Source organism: Lepidothrix coronata, unplaced genomic scaffold (genome assembly GCF_001604755.1).
Source record: "Lepidothrix coronata isolate B3197 unplaced genomic scaffold, Lepidothrix_coronata-1.0 Scaffold0, whole genome shotgun sequence".
In the NCBI taxonomy this organism is placed as follows: domain Eukaryota; kingdom Metazoa; phylum Chordata; class Aves; order Passeriformes; family Pipridae; genus Lepidothrix; species Lepidothrix coronata.
Window position 1 is genome coordinate 7,206,653 of NW_016690180.1, and position 16,840 is coordinate 7,223,492.

Genomic DNA, 16,840 nt, shown 5'->3' on the forward strand with positions numbered 1-16,840 from the left:
AAGGGTTAATGACCTTTCCCAAATCTTCACTCGCGAAGACTGGCCATTACTAGAGTGGGAAAGGATTTTGCTAGTGAGATCTAAAATTCTGTCAGAGAATTGAATGGGTCCCATTGTCTGCTGATTTTCCTGAAGTTATTAATTAGCAAACACAGTTTGCATTCTCAAAAGTGAGAATGGATGTTCTTGCTCCTGTCTAAATGGATTTTTGTTATTCCTTCAGAATCATTCAGGGAACCAAAGTCAAACTGGCTGTCAAACTGCATTTTTGTAGCTAACAAAATGTAAGATTTATGGCACATCAGACTATCAAAGGACTAGGTTGAAAAACACTTCACATGTTATAGTCTGTATTTCCTCTCAAATTAAAAACATTCAAAGCATCTTCAAATCTATTCCTGGGTTATTAGAACATTAGATTTTAACCGCAGGATGGAGACAGAAATTTAAAACGTGGAGATGACTGAAATAAATAAACCACAAAACTGTTCTTTTAAAACATTTTAAAGAAATAGAATTTATAGTGTACATATAAAGAAACTAAGAAAAGGTTTCCAAGATCAGGGTTCACAGTCACTATACATGGGCTCCACTAGAATTTTTCTCACTTCAGAAATGCATTTTCCGAGAAGCTGTATGATGTTTACCTATGTGTCTGTTCTTTAATCTTTTTTATGAGTTAGATTAGTCATTTTACATTTACAGGTTATGTTCTTTGTGCCAGATAAACAGAGAAATGCTAAAAATATAATTTAATCTCAATTGAAAATTCAGATATGAGAGGAGAAAATTGTAAAATTCCGCATTTAAATACACTCATCAAACTTCAAACAACATTTATTAAACATGATTAAACATGTGACATGGAAGACCATGTATCTGGAGATGTTAATTTCCTTGAATATTTGTGTGTAATGTAAAAATCAAGTAAAAATTTTGAAAGAGGAAAAATAAGACAACCATTTTCAATACATATATATATATGACAACAACATTTTAATTATCTGTTCTGATAAAATGTTTCTATTATTAATTTTTTAACAAACAGTAGAAGATTACTCCATCACCTTAAGTTCACTCACCCTCACTGCATGACGCATTTGGTTGCTCCACTGTGACATAAGAGCTTCAAGCATTCCTCAGTCTAATGAGATTGTAGCTATGTGCCCTTGTTCTCTCTGGGAGATGCTTGTGGCACAGTCTGTGGGACCAGCAGCCCTCTGAAGATCTGGATCTTCCTGGATCCTTTCTCTGAGTGCATACCAGGCCAGTGAGAGCTCTCTTCACTTCTTACCATAGCAGCTTCAATATGTATTTTCCCCAAGCTCATCTTTCCAAGAACACATGGTGTATGAGTTTTGTATCATTTCCAGTACAGGATAACTTTGCCATACATAGGAAGATACATTAGCAGATCTAGGAAAAAAAGATAAACAATCATATGTAGTCTGCTTCAGTTTTTTCATGTGGTAAACATAGGAAGATTTCTTTAAGTAATTAATTCAATAACTAAAAACTCTTCCCTTTTTCTCCCCTATGGCTGCCTTCCCCATATTCTTACGTGGTTGGGTGGGAGGCACTCTCAATCCTCTATGTCACAGCAGGTGTCTATTACTGAGTTATGGTTAGAGTTTGGGTGTGATGGATGGGCTTGCAAGGGAAGGAGCCCACTGGTGACATTCACCGCTGTGAAGACTGGTCATTATCAAAGTGAACAATATCAATTCAGTTAAACCAGTCACAAATGTTTCATCTGAACTGCAGTTCATGTTACTTAAATGCTAACAGTGCATTTAATCTCACTATGAATAGAGAAACAGCAGAGGAGACAACAACATGAAGTTTGCAGTTTGTCCCAGGATGCATGGAGAGACCTATCAGGATCAAGCAGAATTCAAGAAATAGAGACTGATTGACACTTTTTGCCAAATCACTGCAAGAGTAAAATAAAGAGGTCAGTGCTGAATGAAATTTGGAATAAGACAGAGTGAAATATCCTTTGGATTTCATTTGACACACATATGAGAAAAAATATTCTAGTCATGTTCCAGAACAGCAAAGATACAGAAGATACAGATATCACCCAATGTTGCAAACTAGACATCACAAATGCTTAGGGAGCAAATTTTACCATCAGTCATTTCAGTGTAGCTGTAAAGAAGCTCCAGGCAGGTTTTCAGCTTTACAGTGGGATTAGTAATAACAGAATCTGGAACAAAGGTTCTTACAGCACCCTCATAAAAATTCTGGTGTGCAGAGATGTAAGACATGGTTATGTGTGAGCCCTGGAGAAGAACAACAAGTGTGATTATCCGTGCTCTTTGAAAACAAGGTTCGGAAACACAAATAAAATATTAAATTTTATTTAGTAATTAATCATATAATTCTCACTGTCATTTATGAAGCATTTTTCATCCTCAAGGTAGTTTACTAGATAATGTAATACCTTTCCAACTCTTAATTTGGTGAAAATGGTAGAAATTGGGTAATGTGTACCAAAATCCCTGTGTATTATAGCTAACTTCAATTTGAGCTGAATCTGGCCTCCCCTCAGCTAATTGAACTGGTAGGAACATTTTCACCAACTCCTCAGCAGCTACCTTGATGACCTATTCACTCTTGGATGCAGTTCAAAGTGCAGATCTTGTCGCACATTGTTCCAGTGCAACCCAATCCCTTGTTGTTTCTGAAACAGCGCATCTTGCCTGGAATGCACTGGGGCAGCTGAGGTTACTGAGGTTACTAATCCATTTCCAAGAAGTGGATTAGACTTTTTTTGCACCCTAGTAATAATTAAAAAATGTTAGGTAAATATTATATAGGTAAATATTAGGTAAAGCAAGGATGATGTAATTTATATGGTTTATTTCTCTTTCTTGATTCTGGATATTTCCATTTACATTTTCCGATGAATGAAAGTATTTTGAGGTGAGGTCACTGACTGTTTTAATTCTGCAAGATGAGTAGTTCAGACAGTGTCGGCTAAGACATCATCATGGCATTCTGTTGCCCCTCAGAATATGGCCTTGAGGACAACATAAAACCCAAATTCTTCCCCCTAACCTTTACAACTACAACATTTTTAAATGCTCAAGCTCAGGTTGCTAATTCTACTTTTTGTATTTATGGGAATATTTCTGGGCATAGCACATTACTATCCGGTCATGTGGTTTCAACCAACATTGAACTAACTAAACTTTTGCATTAACATGCTTCAGAGTAGTATTCAATATGTATATTAAATTGTATTTTTGCCATGGCTTAGAGAAGATGGTACATGAAATCTAAAAGCTTTACTTTATGGCAATGTTACGCATTCCTACTCATTTATTGTTCCCAAATATAGTTACAGAGGATGAGGAAAGACAATCAGTTTATTATAAAATAAATGGTACTGCAGAGCACAGACTGTGAATAGCCAGTGTTTGGTGTGGTAACAGCAGTGAATAAAGGCTCACTGTTTAGTAGGTCTGTTTAGTTGTCATGACACTTTTAAAAGAAATGTACCTGGAGAATTTAATGTGTTTCCTTAACATAGTGAATCTCTTGCTCTCACTCTTGTGCAGCAAATCCCCAGATCACCTCCAGATACTGAACTGAAAACAAACCACTTCATTCATCATGCTCTATATACAACTGAACTTTATTTATACAAAGGTATTTTACTCAAAGTCACTGTAATATGAAAATGAGTTGTATCTACTGGGCAAAATATTTTTTACCTTGAAACTGTGTTAAAGCTGAATTCATGATACCATTTCTTAATGAAGAAAACCCCAATATGTAGGTCCTCCTCCAGTGGCATTTTGACCCCTGGCATTTTGTGGGTTCGTTTAGTTTTGTTTTGTTTTGTTTTTCCGATAAGCCATTATGTATGGACTTTTTTATTCTTCATATTACTCCTGTAATTTTGGACAGTATCATCTACCATTCTATCTCTCACTGAACGGAAGAGTACTTAGCCTCTCTCTCTCTGGGATTGCAATATCAGTCCACCAGCTTCAGTGAATTTTGCAACAATTTCATATCCAGTACTATAAGGCACATTAACAGGACATCCTTTGGGAGAGGATGCTCAGAAAAGCAGCAAGGGCTATAGATTGAACAGGAAAGTCTGTGCTTTCCATTCTCATCCATCGTTGTTTTACATGGGGCAAATAATGTAACCTCTCTCTGCCTTTATTTCCCAACTAGAAAATGAGTATGTCATTATTTATGTATCTCAGAGAACTATGGAGCTTCGATTAGTGAAGTAGAGTCTGCAACCTAAATTACTCTTACATGCACAAGAATTAGGCTGTCACACTATATTTTTTTTCACTATATTTTCAGGCAGTCATCTGTTAATAACTGCAGCACTCCCTTCAAGGGGGCAGGTTTGCAGACAGTAAGACTAGCTGACTGTTATTTCACAGGAAAAAATCTCTGCAAAGACATCAAACAACTGTTCAGAGGTGGTAGGAATTAATTCAGTGATACAAATATGCTCCAAGTTTGTCCTGAAAGGTCAGTATTACTGAATTTTATTTCCAAGTAACATATCCCATTATAACCCCAATCAAAGTCAGTGTGCAAAGATCAGGTCCGGAGTGATCTAACAAGGGAGTTGCTGCATGTTTCTTTCAGCTAACTGTCTCTCACCATGACTATATCTAGAGATTTCAAAGGAAAAGGGGAAAACTCTATCGCAGACAGTTTATGAAACAAATGACCCATTAAAGAAGATCATTTCCTTACAAAGAAAGGAAAGTTGCCAAGGGAAAGAAACTTTCTCTGCAAGCTTACTCAGATTATTTTTGCTGGTTTTTTACAGATATTATTATGATATTATTTTATTATTATTATTACTTATTATTACTTATCTTTGGCCCTTGGAGGGATTTTACAATCACTATGAGATCATAAAAAAAACTGACCTAACAATGGTAATACCAAAAAAAACAGCCACCCAAAAAAACCCAAACAAACAAAACCAAACAAAGAAAGAACCTCTCAATGCTTTTATAAATTTAAATAGAAAAAAGCCAAACATTTTAATGGAAACACTTTTTTCCAGAACTCTGTCCTTAAATTATTTTAGTCTTGGGTTTTGTACTCTTCATTTTAATCTTGTTTTTCATTTCTGCAAAGTAGAGAAGCCAGCTAAATCATGGCAATGTTCTGGAAAGGAAATGGTTAATATCCATGAAGAGGAATAAGAAATGCTATGTTCTTTTTATAAAGGGCAATTTCTCACCCACATGGGCATTTGGAGCTTATATGGATCAGGTTTCCAAATAACCCACATTTTGAGTCTGGAACAAACAATATGCAATATGCAGAAGTGAACCATCTTCAGCTGTCACTGTGACAGACTGGTTGTTTAAAGAGCTGCTGCTCATTTCCACTGTCCATTTTTATCCATCCCTTTTAAGTGGTCACCAAACAAAGAAAAGACGGTTATTCTCTTCCGAAAGCTGGTAAGATCTTAGGTAGAAGAAAATGTGCATTTAGCTGAATGTTAATTTTACAATGCTGTCCAGCTACAGCAGAGTAGTTTGCTTTTGCTTCCTCCCCACAACCAGCACACACATAGTCAGGAAAGGATTCTACTGAACCTTCTCAACTTCTTTGAGCAAACTAAGCAAAACTGTGTCTCTAGGTGGGTTTTCTGCTTAAAGGAGAGCGACTTCACAGAACAAATAAGAGCAGTCAAGGACATTACACCAGAAGGGTGCTGCCCTTTGGTTTTGGCCATATCAGCTATGAGAAATGAAAATGTGTTGTGCTTCTTAGAGCTTTCCTTTGCAGACATTTATCAAGTTTTGCCTTTACTCTTTCTCTTCACAGTTTTCCAATAATCATCTCAGCATTCTCAGACTTTGGGAAAGGTCAAATCCAGACCTAAAACCAGTTCCAAGTTTTATGAGTTTGATGTAAAAGCATAAGTTATATTTGTTTTTGGAAGCAGCACATGGGATCCAAGTAACCCCATATTTGGACTACTGTAGGTTTACAAGTCATGGGGTCCTAATTCACTTACAAGTGGTGAAGCTTGTGCCCAGTCTCCTACTGGGTGATACAGCGGATTAGATAACTAATGCAAGTGTGTAACACAGGAACTTGTAAGTGGCAAGGATTTTTTCTAAACAATTAAAACATCCCCTTTTACTTGTTTCTCAGTCAATACACAATTTCACACACAAAGAACATTGTGCTCTCAGATTGGAAAACCATCTGAGAGAGTGATGGGAGAAGTGACGGATGACTGCCTCAGGCACGAGCCTCAGGGCATGGGCATCCTTATGCTCCATGGTGTCCTGCAATGCTAATGAGAGCACCAAATGCCATCCTACTGCTACTTTTAAAAAAATATTATTCTTAATACCATGTGTGCCCAATTGTTTGGGCACTTCTCCTGTTGCTGTTTCCTCTCAACTGTAACACAGATGTTGATTCACATACAGAAGCTGCAGTAGGAGAAAACTGTGATCTTATTTCTCTAATAATATTTCTCCTTCTGTGAAAAACTACTGCTTTTCTTTCTCCCAAATCCTACCTACCATCCTTCCATAATAGGAATTTAATAAACAGGCAAACAAAGCAACCCCCCTGTTCCTCAAAAAATTCAAACTGCCAGTGGGTGAAACAGACTAAAGGCACTGATTAACATGGTCTGACAAAAGATGAGCTCAAAGCAGAGCACCTTATTCAAGAAACCCTCAACTAGCATGAATTGTCATCATCTACACTCATGCAATATTTGATACCCATGAACAGATGGGAAAGAAATCCTGCCTTTCGCATGCTACAATTTGATGTGATTTGGAGCATTCACTGAAGTGAATGTGAGCAGTTTTTATTGTGTTGTGTTGGAAAACTGCTAGTGTAGCCAGTAACCTGTTAATTGAAAGTACACATATAATGCTTGTAACTAGGTCCATGCTACTGCACTTCAAAATGTAGTGTAGGGATGTTGGACCTTGGCAGGCCCAGGATGAATTTGCTGATGTTACAAGCTCTCTGACAATTTTGCCTGTGCTTTCCAGGACAATTTCCAAACAACTCAAGTATTAAAAAAATGAAAAATAGCCAGGTTTCTAGACGCAATATCAGCTCCAGGAGAGTGGCTCATTATGAAATAGCAGGGTTTGAAGGTCAGGGGTTTTTTTTTCCTTCCTTTTAGTACCTGGCTGTAATCTACAGACTTGCATAAGACCAACTTTTAAACAAAGAGTTTAAATAAAAACTGTTTTCAAGGTGTTTGACGGAGGGCTCTCTTTAGTGTTGGGAGCAAAAGGATTTAGAACAAGCACTTACTAAACCCTAAAAAATATTCAAAAATATTCTCATGCTGCCTTTCTTTTGATAAAAGAGTCCCACCTCAATAATTCTTTGCTACCTGAGTCTCTCATCAGTATGTATTTTGACTCTGTAGAAGTAAATTTCCAGTTTCCAGTATCACAGCAAACAGAAGTTAAATCGAAAATTGTATCTGTACTTCAATTATCTTATGATTCTTTTCACATAAACCATTTGCATTTATACTACATAAAATCTCTCCTACAAAGATCCTTTGTATGATTTGCTATCACAACACATTAAGAACCAAAACTATTTTTTTTACTGTGTACATAAGATGTAAACCCACATATTTCATAATATGATGTAATATATAGTAATTATGTCTTAATTAATTATTTTTTTTAAGTGCTGCTATGCCTTTTGGAACAGGAGAGGGATCAAGTCTGTAAACGGTAGGAAGCCTATGGTCCTCAAAAGTAGTTTAAGGAAACTTGAGTCTTTCATCCTCTCCTTTGGTTGTAGCCAAAAGTTGCTTTATGCAATGTTTCAGTATAGCTAATATATATAAGTGTGAGAATGTTCAGATTGGTTAAAAAGCATTTATTGTTAAAAAAATCAGAATATTCAGATTCTATATTTCTTTTATAACGATAGATCCCATGAGAATTTTAACAGCAGTTTAAAGTTAATAGTATTTCTTGCTCTTCATGGTCTCCTCCATAACTTCAAATTCAGTCTATGATTATTGCTGATCTTTATGAACTAAATTGCTCATAATTCCTTATTCATTCAAGTTCAAACTTCATAATCTAATGAAAACCACTAAATTAGAGAGCCCAGTCCCATTGTATCTTAGCTGACAGACTCATAGAGGAAATAAATCAGCTAACGAGATGAAATAATCAGATAGCTAAAAGATTGTACACAGATTGCACTGTTGGAAGTCTATTTTAAAAGATAAGCTAATTTATACCCCTTACATTCCACTATAACCCCCTAAATTCAGAAGTGTCTGACACAGAGTACACTCACAAATTCCTATTTGAAAATTGCTAAGGAAAGTTTCCATTGAGGCATTTCATCAGTGCTGTCTAGTTCTCAGAGTAAGGAAGAAGGCATTGGAGGACCTGAGATTTTTCCCCAGCACTGGCATGTGTTGAGTCCAGCTTTTTTATCCTTGTCTCTTTTGCTCTGGCACTTCCCAACAGCTTGCTGTCTCTGGCGTGCATCTCCAAGAGCAGAGTCATCTTTGACAAAAAGCCATGTAGGCATCTGAGGGCCAAGTTCTCTGCTGAAACAGGCTGTGTAGCTCTACTGAAAGCTGTGAAAATTTACTGATTCTCACCATACAGAAACCAACCTCCATCCTTAACTGTTGTTTGACCAAGTTTTTTCTCAACCAAGTGGTTCTGATTTCAGATGTGTAGCCTTGGGGGCATGGGGTAGCCGCTGCATGAAAACCTTTGTTACCCTTTGAATTTTTGATACATAATACCATGGAAAATTTATTTATCCTCTTCCTATATATTTTGCTATACAAATGGATTATATAATTATCAAGAAGAGAAAGATCCAAGTATCTAAATTACACGTTTGCAACCAAGCCGAAAGCTGTAGCTCTGTGGTTTCCTCACAGGAACTCATACAAAGTGAAATAACATTCCATCTTACCCCTGTCTTCATGATTAGATGATGAAAAGAGTATCTGTGCCATGTTCCTAGAGCAGATAGTTGTTTTTTCTATTTGTAACAGAACATGAGATTGACTTCCAAAATGCACTTAGGGTAGAGTCACAGCTTCACTTCACTAAAGATGCTTGAAACTTCCACATCAGCAGGCTTTCTATATAGACACTTATGATTCATATGGCAGTATAGTCGAGTTGTAGTTAGTGTATGCACTTATAAAGGGAAAACTATGACCACATCCATCTAGAAATAAGCCCTGACTTTTTTAACTATTACATTGAATCGTTAGGAGAGGCTTTGCTATCTTCCTTAGTCTTCGTAAGCCAGGGGAAAAAAACACAAAAATGGCTCATCACCCAGAAAAATTGTTTCATAAGGATCTGGCCTTCGGTTGAAAAGTGTGGGCAGAACACTGACCAAGTGGAAGGGAAACAATTCCCCCTCTGGGAATCAGAGTGTGGGTGCCGTGCAGGGTACTTTTGTGACCCACACAGTGGTTGCCGCATGCATCAGACCAAGTAACAATTCTTCCACCCTTGAAACTCAGGAAAATAATTTATATATTAAAAAAATCGTACAGCTCCCTGCTTAAAGCAAATTCAATCATAAAGGACTTATGCAGTGCTTAGCAGTAAGAAAATCCAGGCTGCAAAAATATTAATTGCCTTTAAAATAAGATAAAGATGCAATACTGATAAAGCTAAAGATATCAGCTGTAATGTAATCACTGGACTTCTTGTTTATTTGACTGACTTGAACCATTTCATCTTGAAGTGTTTTTATATAATGCACATTGATCAATTTATTCTGGGTAAGACATCCACTGAAATGATGATGGAATTTATGTCAGTGTGAGAGTGACAGTAACATATTTCTGTCAATAATAGTGAAGAATAATATTAAAGAACACTGCAGAACAAAGTGCTCCTTTCTTAAACCATAAACCAAGACGTGAGCCTTGAGAAATAGTCTGATGTCATTTTAGGAGGCAAACATTCCACTAACGGTATCAGATTCAAAAAGTGCATAAGGAAATACAGAGATGACAGTGTTTTTGAGATTAAGAAGGAATGTGTCTGTGGTAAGTTTTCTTTGTCTTTTCCTTTTGTCCTTCATTTTATTCAGAAACAGTTTTCTGTTATTCAAAATCAGGGTTGGGCTCCTGCTACAAAAACATTACTAATTTCTTTCAAATTTCAAACATCAGAAATATTTCTCTGATTTAGGATGCTTTATACTTGCCTGATCATCAGTGATACAAACTGCACTCCTGCTCATTTTCTGTCTCAGATGGCACAGGGTAAAAATAGACGTGGAGATGCCCTGTCCGGGCAACCCAGTATTGCTCCTGGCCATCAGCACCCTCCATGAGGGAGCCATGTAGTATCAGCTGAGGTTCCTGCTATAGAAAGATTTGTGGGAAACTGGATTATTTTTAATTATTTATTTATTTATTTTATTATTATTATTTTTTATTAACTGAATCATCTGCAAAGATTTGTGGACATTTATACCCGCAGAGAGATGGGATAGACCTCAGGAAACACCTAACTACCAGTAAAATCTGTTCAACTTTACATTCAAACCAGTCCTGACAGCAAGAAACACTTGTTCGGAAACACATGTTAACACAGACTGCTATTGTTAGTTATTGTTCTTACAGGATCAATCATGAATTCAGCAGTAGTAATGAATAACACTGCCTTTTTATGTGCCTCTGCAGAAGATGTGAGTGAATAGTGTCAACGAGAACTACATGAAGCAGAAAAACTCATGGAGGAACAGGATGACTCATGGACAGCATAGCTGGAAGCAAAAAGCTTGCAAGACACATGAAAAAAATGTCAATTGTGAAGAATGTCAACAAATTGCATCATACAGCATTTTGTGAACCAACACTTCACACGCATAAACGGTGAGTAGCTCATCTTCATAATAGTTTAGCAAGCTTTTATCTTCCTTTGAAAGATAAAAACTTGAAACAAGTAAATGAATTGCCCAGTATGATAGATCAGTGTTATAACCAGGAACAGAATGCAACAATTCCCACTTCAGTCTTTAAAACAAAACAGAGCATAGAATTGTTCGGGCTTTCCACCTTTGCCAAATTTGAGCAAAGCTCATCGGAGGACCATTCATGAGGACCATGCTACACCCAGTGGAATTTACTTCACCCTCAAACAAGTTTAACTCTGGATATCAGTATGTGTTGGTGTTTATAAAAAAATAAATATTTTTTTATTATTAATTTAATTTCTTTTTTCTGTTTTGTTTAAAGATCTCCACTGAATTCTACTCTGATGAAGTTTTTGGTCTGGTTTCCCTTCTTGCAAAAGGACCAGTTCTCTTCTGTACAGACACTTTGCAAATACAACTCTTTAGCTGTTTCTAGGAGATACTGCAGTATCTCTTAAAAACTGTTTTGTTTTATTAAGAACTCAAAGTGTCACATTTCCATACCACTGCAATTACCAGGTAACAATGTTTTTACTTCCAAAATGCCATTTCCAAGTTTATCATCTCTCCGTGACTTGTAATTCTTCTGGATAAACATGTTTGAGATCTGTGATGGTCTCCCTGGTGATGGTTGCCATAGTGCTTCACAGGATTTTATTTCTGCTCATTCCTCAAAAGCAGGACTCTGGTTCTCTGTGGGAGGCCCAGAGTTGTACCAGTCTCAGATTTTATTGCCTTTGCCATTCTGCCCCCACTAAGGAATAAACCACCCAGATGCCACTGTCATCTTTACTGTATTCCATCAACTCTGCTTAAAATAATGTTACAAATCATTCTCTCCCTTTTCTCAGCACATTATTACACCTTATTTCATTGATTTCTACTTAGTTTCTATCTTGAGCACAAATTATTCTTCATTAAAATTTCAGACTACATTTTCCAACATCATGCACAATACACCAATTTTTAAAAAATTCAGGTATGTTAAAATACAATTCAAAAGTCTTAAAAATAGGAAATATTAACACTACTGTGATGCTAATGGCCTCAAATGCTATGCTGTCCACAGAAGCAAATACACCTGGCTTGGGCCAGTTCAATCTCACTCATTTTGATAAATATCTTCCCCAAACCCTTTTTCTTTTTTTTTTTTTTTTTTTTTTTTTTTTTAACTAAGAGCTGTAAGTAAATTGCCAAGTCTCATTTCAGGGAAATGACTGATATAACATCTATCTCAGAGGCTGTGTCAGTGGCAACTAGGTACCGAAATATCTTTGGGAAGCTGAGCCATGCTGATGCGTTTGAAGAGGTAGATCATTTCCACTACCTTTGCCTATGTTAAAAGGTACTTTCAGCAGTGCCTTGTCTAAACAAAGTCAAAACTGATGGATCATTTCATATAACAGATGCAGAATCTGGCTAGCTGTAGCTTCAAAGTCAGGTGTTCAAACTGATTTCTAAAGTACATATATGTAAAATATCTATCACAATGAAGCCACTCCTCATGGTAGATAGAGCAGCCCTTTAAAAAGAGTAAACACAGATATATACAAACGTTTTATATAACATGGTAGTTACAGTCTCTTGCAGAATTTGCATCTTCTGAGTGAGTGACTGAGGAGCAGAGAAGAATAAATGAACTCCCTTACAACCCAATTTAACTTTTGAGATTTATTTGCTCAGAGGACAATTTGTCATAAAATATACAATAAAATTATATATAAACATACAATTATTTATTTATACAATAAAAGTATAAAATATACAATAAATACACAACAAAAGTGTAGGAGGTGATTGAAGGCTATCAAGGAGGAAAAAGTTCCCAGAGGAACATGGGCACAAGGCAGTAGCCTTCCAAATTGCCATACAGTTGTTCAGGCAGCTGGAATTATAACACCACAAAGCAACTATTTTGTGACCCTAGACCCGGTCCCAAGCAAAGTGGGTTACAGGAGTAACAACACCTGCCCACATAGGATCTTGCATTATGGACCCATCCTCCTCTAGGGTCTGCAGTATGGTGTGGCAGGACAGAGATGAAGGAAAGGGCACAGTGACATCTGTGACATCTGGCCAGAATTGCCTGGGAAATGGCTTTCTCCAGCCCATGAAAGCTTAAATTGGAGACATATTCCAATTCCTTGACAAATAGCTTTTGAAGCTTTTCTAGTTTGTAAGGCAGTCACAAAAGCACAGAAGATGTTTCTGGGGAGACTAATAACCAAGGTTACTGCTAGTGTCCATACTAACATGTACATTACTGCTCACCTCTCTGGGCTTGCTCAACCATAGCAGTGAACGAAGGGTCCAACCTTTGCCGATTTCCGTATCCTGGTGGTAGATGGGTCCATCTACTTGAAGAGAGACTGACTGCAATTTTGAATTTAGATCATCTTTATCCAGTCCAGTACTTCTCCTTTCAGAACATTAATAAACTGCATATGCTGAATAAAAAATGAGGTAAAAGTCACCTGCTGGAAGCGTGTGTATGGGGTGGCATTCCGTGTTAGGCTGTCGGAGTTGACCAGTTGACCATAAAGAGATATTGATAAAGAGATGTTCCAGCTTCTGCTCTGCTTCATTGCCAGGCTCACAGGATCATGAGTTCCATCTGTTAAAGCCCTGATGGTTACTTATAACTGAGGAAAAATTGTACCAATCACCAAGCATATCATGTAGGACAAACTGAAGACGTCTACATAACACAGAGCTGTGCCAAAGGAGCAAAACAGCCAAGTTAAAAATCCCACCAGCATACTGTTCAGCCTGGGAGAATACACCTTGTTGAATAACAGGACAAATCTGGATAGCTGTACATAGCCCTATGCTTCAACAGGAACATTCCCTAGGGCTTCACCAGAGCAGAATTCAAACTAGAGAGAAAACATGGTGACAGTAAGTCAATAAGAAAACAATGTCATCCTTTCATAAGGATGTCAGCCAATGTTCATCTAATTCAGGTAAAAATAGAAGCTCTCCCATAATGACCTAGTTCTTCTGTTTCACATTGCTAGCTCTGTCTAAACTTGTGTCATTCAATACTAAACTTTCTAGAGACATTAAAGTCTGCATTATAAACACATCATAGCAGATTTACTGTTGGACCAACTATATTATGTCTGTCTCTTAGAAACACCCAGTAAAAAAATTGTAAATACTTCAAAGACATTTTAAGTACTGATGAAATAAATGGACCCAGAGCATTGGAAAGAGCTAGATATGGTACAGGCAGGGAATAGCCAAGTTTCCTCACATACATCTGTAAGGGCTGACATGCAGTACCCATTTTCACAAGGGCTGGTTCCCCTCCTGCCACCATGTCTGCATGTGGCCAGGCAACCATCCCCAAACCATCACCCCCAAAATATCTGCCATCAAAAAGAAGCAGGGATGTGACATAGATGAAATACATACATATATGCATATACATACCTACCTATGCACACACTGGACTAGCCTCAGGGCTTTTAATAGCTGAGAGAGGAAGAAAGTTGATGGAACAAGCATAGACAGTAGAAAGGATCAAGCAACAAAAATCAAGTTTGTGGTATGAAGCCAGGGCAGGCAGCAGTCAAGAACAGAAGCAAATGGGACATCTATGGCCTCTCAGGAGGGTAGATACATTCAAACACGCCACGGAATAAATGAAATGATCAGTGGTATCAGATGGCAATACTAAGTAAAAGAGATAACAGCACTTAACCTGTGGTGTCAAGCAGGGAGAGGTGAAAAAAAAGATTGCACTGACGTATAACTGGCAGATTGCTCCAGTGGAGCGGCTCTCCAAAGCATCAATAGGGGACTGAAAACAAGGCTGGGGAGCCCTGCCTCAAAGCCAGAGAAGCGGTGAACGAAGACTAAATTTTTTTAGCTGTTACAGGAAACCTAGGGAGAATGACGAGTTCTTTACAAAAAATCTCCTCTTCTTGGTATCCCATTTCTGTTGCTGTTGTTAATGCAGTTGAACATTCTTTGAAGTTGAAATAGTTTCCTTCATCCAGCTTTCCTCCCTCCCTGACCTTGTTCTTAGCCCAATTGAATTAACAATTTAAATTAATTAAAAACATACTTCTCTGAGTCAAAGCTCTTCCGTACAATGTGTTAAGAAGCAATATTGCACGTTTACAGAAATTTCAAGTTTAAGAGGTTTTACCTTTCTGACTATGAGGATTTTCCCTGTTGAGAAGACTAACTTTCTGTGATTACAGGGATATCTTCCATGCATAATATTCATCAAATTTCATTCATTCCTCCTTCAGAAAAAGACCTTGATCTTCCTTATTCTTCTCGCATTTCAGTGAATATTTTTTAAGGCAAAAAATACTTGATAGTTTTTCAAACTATTCAGATTTTGTCCTTGTCCACTAGGATTTCTACATACTCACAATTCCTGGGATATTTCTTCTGTGTCTGTCTGTTCCAGACTGAATTGGCTTTTGGGTTTTATGAACTTCTATGCATATTCCTGGCAATACTGGCTTCACTGTCTCCGCTTACTGATCTTATCATAAGCCATTTACCGTTTCCATTTTATCCTTCAATTAGACCCTTCTTCAAACACATTCTTTCACATTCTTTCCCTAGGTTGTATAAAAGAGAGGTCTTTAATCTCCCCTTTCCTCTAATTGAAGCTGTCCTTCCCATCATGTCCTTCCCATTTTCCACTGCAGTGCTCTGGTTTTCATTAAACAATGTCAGCAATACTCCAGTTGCTGTTGCTTTTTCTTTAATGTGGTTTTCCAAGAGTAATAGCAACTTTTTGTCTTTCCAGAGAACATGGAAAGAAAGTTGCAATTTATTAGCCTCATAAAATAAAGGATTGCAGTACTGATACCACATGAGAACAAGGTAAGGAAAAGATAATCCTCTAGGTCCCAAACAGGTAACGTATTACCAAACACTGCTGCCTGACTAGGCACTGACACATCAATACCTTCCAACTGTAACTAGAAAGACTGCAGGTCAACCCTGTTGGGGGAACAACATGAAAAGGTAGAATTGGGAACAAAACGAGAAAAGGTTCCTTCAGTCATATAATTGTGCTATCTGGGGGCACAGTACACTTAAACAGTCACAAAAGCCTTGTCCAGGCCTGCACAGATGGAGGAGATGGGACTGACAAACCCCAGCATTAACTCAGTGTAAATTGGGGAGATGTTAATCATTCAGACTTTCTTCTCCACTGAAGATACACTGAGTACCAGCCACAGAAGATCTCATCAGATTAAAATAAGACAAATAGTGGTTGTTTCCACAAGCAGGAGGTCTTAGCCTCCAGCAATTATCAGAGTTCTGCTATTATCCACCAGCCACAAAGCTAGCAATTTTTCAGACAGCTCTCACAAGCAGTGATTAAATAGACCAAGTTCCTAGCCTGATTTGACTCAAGTGGACAAGATTGCCAGTGCTTTTGTGCTGTGCAGTTTCCTAGTATCACACTCTCAGACAGTTACGTTTGCTCTAAGACAAGTCATGAAAATGAAAACCACATACTCAATATGTGCTGTAAATCACATACAGCTGTTGGAGTAGGATAATACCTGCTTTTCTTATTGTTTGTTTTTAGTTAAAAAGAAAGAAACAACCACTTATTTTTTCTGAGTGGGAAGGAAGGAGAATTGAGGAATTAAAAGAAATTAAAAGCTTCTCAAGAAATTTTCTGGTGTTTGTCCTTGCCTCCTTCCAGGACGAGATTTCAAAGCCAGAGCTTAAAGATAGCTTGAATTGGAAGCAGAGAATGTGTCATAGTTTTATCAAGCTCAGGGTTACAGCAAGACGTGGTGCAAAAACAGCTGCTTCTGACTCACATGATTCGAAGTGACTGAAAAAACTATAGGGTGTCTATGAGATGCTTCCCAGCCCAACACACTTGGACTTTTTTGGTTTTAAAAAGTGATCAGTGAGCAGC

At 37.5% G+C, this 16,840-nt stretch overlaps 1 long non-coding RNA gene across 2 annotated transcripts; it reads left to right on the plus strand.

The window, feature by feature from the left end:
- Positions 1–1,099: 1,099 nt before the first annotated feature.
- On the plus strand, positions 1,100–11,787 carry LOC108492226. 2 transcript variants are annotated; one of them, XR_001873046.1, is made up of 4 exons: positions 1,100–1,954; positions 3,567–3,657; positions 10,697–10,888; positions 11,252–11,787. It is a non-coding gene; the product is annotated as an uncharacterized LOC108492226 (long non-coding RNA). The 2 variants fall into 2 exon arrangements; XR_001873045.1 differs by lacking the exon at positions 3,567–3,657.
- Positions 11,788–16,840: the final 5,053 nt, after the last annotated feature.